Below are 5249 nucleotides of genomic sequence, written 5' to 3'. Positions count from 1 at the left end.
CCGAGCCGCCAGTGCGCGCCCGTCGCCCGGCTGTCAGGCTGTCTGCCCCTCCCCCGCTCCTCCCCTCACTCTGCCGCCCAGCTGGCGTTGCCCGCGGGCACCTGCCGGCCGGGCCTCGCCCACTGGCGACCTCGCCCGCCCAGCCGCCAGCGCGCGCCCGTCGCCCGCCTGGCAGTGCCCGCGGGTCGACCAGCCGGACGGGTCTCTATCCCCTCCCCCCCTTCCCTAACCCTGCCGACGAGCTGCGGGTGCCCGCGTGTCCACCTGCCGGCCTGGCCTCTCGCACTCGCGACCTCTGGTGACGAGCCGCCAGCGCGCGCGCGTCGCCCGGCTGTCGAGGTGTCTGCCCCGCCCCCCCTTTCCTCACACTGCCGCCGAGCTGGCGGTGCCCGCGTGTCCACCTGCCGGCCGGGCCTCCCCCACTCGCGACCTGTGCCGCCGAGCCGCCGGCGCGCGCGCATCGCCCGGCTGTCAGGGAGTCTGCCCCTCCCCCCCTCCTTCCCTAACTCGGCCGCAGAGCCGCCAGGAGCCGCGGGTCGACGAGCCCGACGGGGCTCTATCCCCTCCCCCCACTTCCCTGACTCTGCCGCCGAGCCGGCGGTGCCCGCGTGTCCACCTGCCGGCCGGGCCTCTCGCACTCGCGATCTCTGGTGACGAGACGCCAGCGCGCGCGCGTTGCCCGCCTGGCTTGGAATCCGCCCCTCCCCCTCCTTCCCTCACTCTGCCGCCGAGCTGGCGGTGCCCGCGGGTCCACCTGCCGGCCGGTGCTCCCCTACACGCGACCTCTGGTCACGAGCCGCCAGCGCGCGCGCGTCGCCCGGCTGTCTAGGTGTCTGCCCCTCCCCCCGCTTTCCTCACTCTGCCGCCGAGCCGGCGGTGCCCGCGTGTCCACCTGCCGGCCGGGCCTCTCGCACTCGCGATCTCTGGTGACGAGACGCCAGCGCGCGCGCGTCGCCCGCCTGGCTTGGAATCCGCCCCTCCCCCTCCTTCCCTCACTCTGCCGCCGAGCTGGCCGTGCCCGCGGGTCCACCTGCCGGCCGGTGCTCCCCTACACGCGACCTCTGGTCACGAGCCGCCAGCGCGCGCGCGTCGCCCGTCTGTCTAGGTGTCTGCCCCTCCCCCCCCTTTCGTCACTCTGCCGCCGAGCTGCGGGTGCCCGCGGGTCCACCTGCGACCGGGGCTCTCCCACTCGCGACCTCGCCCGCCGAGCCGCCAGCGAGCGCCCGTCGCCCGGCTGTCAGGCTGTCTGCCCCTCCCCCGCTCCTCCCCTCACTCTGCCGCCCAGCTGGCGTTGCCCGCGGGCACCTGCCGGCCGGGCCTCTCCCACTGGCGACCTCGCCCGCCCAGCCGCCAGCGCGCGCCCGTCGCCCGCCTGGCAGTGCCCGCGGGTCGACCAGCCGGACGGGGCTCTATCCCCTCCCCCCCTTCCCTAACCCTGCCGACGAGCTGCGGGTGCCCGCGTGTCCACCTGCCGGCCTGGCCTCTCGCACTCGCGACATCTGGTGACGAGCCGCCAGCACGCGCGTGTCGCCCGGCTGTCGAGGTGTCTGCCCCGCCCCCCCTTTCCTCACTCTGCCGCCGAGCTGGCGGTGCCCGCGTGTCCACCTGCCGGCCGGGCCTCCCCCACTCGCGACCTGTGCCGCCGAGCCGCCGGCGCGCGCGCATCGCCCGGCTGTCAGGGAGTCTGCCCCTCCCCCCCTCCTTCCCTAACTCGGCCGCAGAGCCGCCAGGAGCCGCGGGTCGACGAGCCCGACGGGGCTCTATCCCCTCCCCCCACTTCCCTAACTCTGTCGACGAGCTGCGGGTGCCCGCGGGTCCACCTGCGACCGGGGCTCTCCCACTCGCGACCTCGCCCGCCGAGCCGCCAGCGCGCGCCCGTCGCCCGGCTGTCAGGCTGTCTGCCCCTCCCCCGCTCCTCCCCTCACTCTGCCGCCCAGCTGGCGTTGCCCGCGGGCACCTGCCGGCCGGGCCTCTCCCACTGGCGACCTCGCCCGCCCAGCCGCCAGCGCGAGCCCGTCGCCCGCCTGGCAGTGCCCGCGGGTCGACCAGCCGGACGGGGCTCTATCCCCTCCCCCCCTTCCCTAACCCTGCCGACGAGCTGCGGGTGCCCGCGTGTCCACCTGCCGGCCTGGCCTCTCGCACTCGCGACCTCTGGTGACGAGCCGCCAGCGCGCGCGCGTCGCCCGGCTGTCGAGGTGTCTGCCCCGCCCCCCCTTTCCTCACTCTGCCGCCGAGCTGGCGGTGCCCGCGTGTCCACCTGCCGGCCGGGCCTCCCCCACTCGCGACCTGTGCCGCCGAGGCGCCGGCGCGCGCGCATCGCCCGGCTGTCAGGCAGTCTGCCCCTCTCCCCCTCCTTCCCTAACTCGGCCGCAGAGCCGCCAGGAGCCGCGGGTAGACGAGCCCGACGGGGCTCTATCCCCTCCCCCCACTTCCCTGACTCTGCCGCCGAGCTGGCGGTGCCCGCGTGTCCACCTGCCGGCCGGGCCTCTCGCACTCGCGACCTCTGGTGACGAGCCGCCAGCGCGCGCGCGTCGCCCGGCTGTCGAGGTGTCTGCCCCGCTCCCCCTTTCCTCACTCTGCCGCCGAGCTGGCGGTGCCCGCGTGTCCACCTGTCGGCCGGGCCTCCCCCACTCGCGACCTGTGCCGCCGAGCCGCCGGCGCGCGCGCATCGCCCGGCTGTCAGGGAGTCTGCCCCTCCCCCCCTCCTTCCCTAACTCGGCCGCAGAGCCGCCAGGAGCCGCGGGTCGACGAGCCCGACGGGGCTCTATCCCCTCCCCCCACTTCCCTAACTCTGTCGACGAGCTGCGGGTGCCCGCGGGTCCACCTGCGACCGGGGCTCTCCCACTCGCGACCTCGCCCGCCGAGCCGCCAGCGCGCGCCCGTCGCCCGGCTGTCAGGCTGTCTGCCCCTCCCCCGCTCCTCCCCTCACTCTGCCGCCCAGCTGGCATTGCCCGCGGGCACCTGCCGGCCGGGCCTCTCCCACTGGCGACCTCGCCCGCCCAGCCGCCAGCGCGCGCCCGTCGCCCGCCTGGCAGTGCCCGCGGGTCGACCAGCCGGACGGGGCTCTATCCCCTCCCCCCCTTCCCTAACCCTGCCGACGAGCTGCGGGTGCCCGCGTGTCCACCTGCCGGCCTGGCCTCTCGCACTCGCGACCTCTGGTGACGAGCCGCCAGCGCGCGCGCGTCGCCCGGCTGTGGAGGTGTCTGCCCCGCCCCCCCTTTCCTCACTCTGCCGCCGAGCTGGCGGTGCCCGCGTGTCCACCTGCCGGCCGGGCCTTCCCCACTCGCGACCTGTGCCGCCGAGGCGCCGGCGCGCGCGCATCGCCCGGCTGTCAGGGAGTCTTCCCCTCCCCCCCTCCTTCCCTAACTCGGCCGCAGAGCCGCCAGGAGCCGCGGGTCGACGAGCCCGACGGGGCTCTATCCCCTCCCCCCACTTCGCTGACTCTGCCGCCGAGCCGGCGGTGCCCGCGTGTCCACCTGCCGGCCGGGCCTCTCGCACTCGCGATCTCTGGTGACGAGACGCCAGCGCGCGGGCGTCGCCCGCCTGGCTTGGAATCCGCCCCTCCCCCTCCATCCCTCACTCTGCCGCCGAGCTGGCGGTGCCCGCGGGTCCACCTGCCGGCCGGTGCTCCCCTACACGCGACCTCTGGTCACGAGCCGCCAGCGCGCGCGCGTCGCCCGGCTGTCTAGGTGTCTGCCCCTCCCCCCCCTTTCCTCACTCTGCCGCCGAGCTGGCGGTGCCCGCGTGTCCACCTGCCGGCCGGGCCTCCCCCACTCGCGACCTGCGCCGCCGAGCCGCCGGCGCGCGCGCATCGCCCGGCTGTCAGGGAGTCTGCCCCTCCCCCCCTCCTTCCCTAACTCGGCCGCAGAGCCGCCAGGAGCCGCGGGTCGACGAGCCGGACGGGGCTCTATCCCCTCCCCCCACTTCCCTAACTCTGTCGACGAGCTGCGGGTGCCCGCGGGTCCACCTGCGACCGGGGCTCTCCCACTCGCGACCTCGCCCGCCGAGCCGCCAGCGCGCGCCCGTCGCCCGACTGTCAGGCTGTCTGCCCCTCCCCCGCTCCTCCCCTCACTCTGCCGCCCAGCTGGCGTTGCCTGCGGGCACCTGCCGGCCGGGCCTCTCCCACTGGCGACCTCGCCCGCCCAGCCGCCAGCGCGCGCCCGTCGCCCGCCTGGCAGTGCCCGCGGGTCGACCAGCCGGACGGGGCTCTATCCCCTCCCCCCCTTCCCTAACCCTGCCGACGAGCTGCGGGTGCCCGCGTGTCCACCTGCCGGCCTGGCCTCTCGCACTCGCGACCTCTGGTGACGAGCCGCCAGCGCGCGCGCGTCGCCCGGCTGTCGAGGTGTCTGCCCCGCCCCCCCTTTCCTCACTCTGCCGCCGAGCTGGCGGTGCCCGCGTGTCCACCTGCCGGCCGGGCCTCCCCCACTCGCGACCTGTGCCGCCGAGGCGCCGGCCCGCGCGCATCGCCCGGCTGTCAGGGAGTCTGCCCCTCCCCCCCTCCTTCCCTAACTCGGCCGCAGAGCCGACAGGAGCCGCGGGTCGACGAGCCCGACGGGGCTCTATCCCCTCCCCCCACTTCCCTAACTCTGTCGACGAGCTGCGGGTGCCCGCGGGTCCACCTGCGACCGGGGCTCTCCCACTCGCGACCACGCCCGCCGAGCCGCCAGCTCGCGCCCGTCGCCCGGCTGTCAGGCTGTCTGCCCCTCCCCCGCTCCTCCCCTCACTCTGCCGCCCAGCTGGCGTTGCCCGCGGGCACCTGCCGGCCGGGCCTCTCCCACTGGGGACCTCGCCCGCCCAGCCGCCAGCCCGCGCCCGTCGCCCGCCTGGCAGTGCCCGCGGGTCGACCAGCCGGACGGGGCTCTATCCCCTCCCCCCCTTCCCTAACCCTGCCGACGAGCTGCGGGTGCCCGCGTGTCCACCTGCCGGCCGGTGCTCCCCTACACGCGACCTCTGGTCACGAGCCGCCAGCGTGCGCGCGTCGCCCGGCTGTCTAGGTGTCTCCCCCTCCCCCCCCTTTCCTCACTCTGCCGCCGAGCTGGCGGTGCCCGCGTGTCCACCTGCCGGCCGGGCCTCCCCCACTCGCGACCTGTGCCGCCGAGCCGCCGGCGTGCACGCACCGCCCGGCTGTCAGGGAGTCTGCCCCTCCCCCCCTCCTTCCCTAACTCGGCCGCAGAGCCGCCAGGAGCCGCGGGTCGACGAACCCGACGGGGCTCTATCCCCTCCCCCCACTTCCCTGACTCTGCCGCCGA

This window comes from Giraffa tippelskirchi, chromosome 8, assembly GCF_054371585.1.
Source record: "Giraffa tippelskirchi isolate mGirTip1 chromosome 8, T2T-mGirTip1v1.2.pri, whole genome shotgun sequence".
Classification (NCBI taxonomy): domain Eukaryota; kingdom Metazoa; phylum Chordata; class Mammalia; order Artiodactyla; family Giraffidae; genus Giraffa; species Giraffa tippelskirchi.
Note: the sequence above shows the minus strand (reverse complement) of the source record.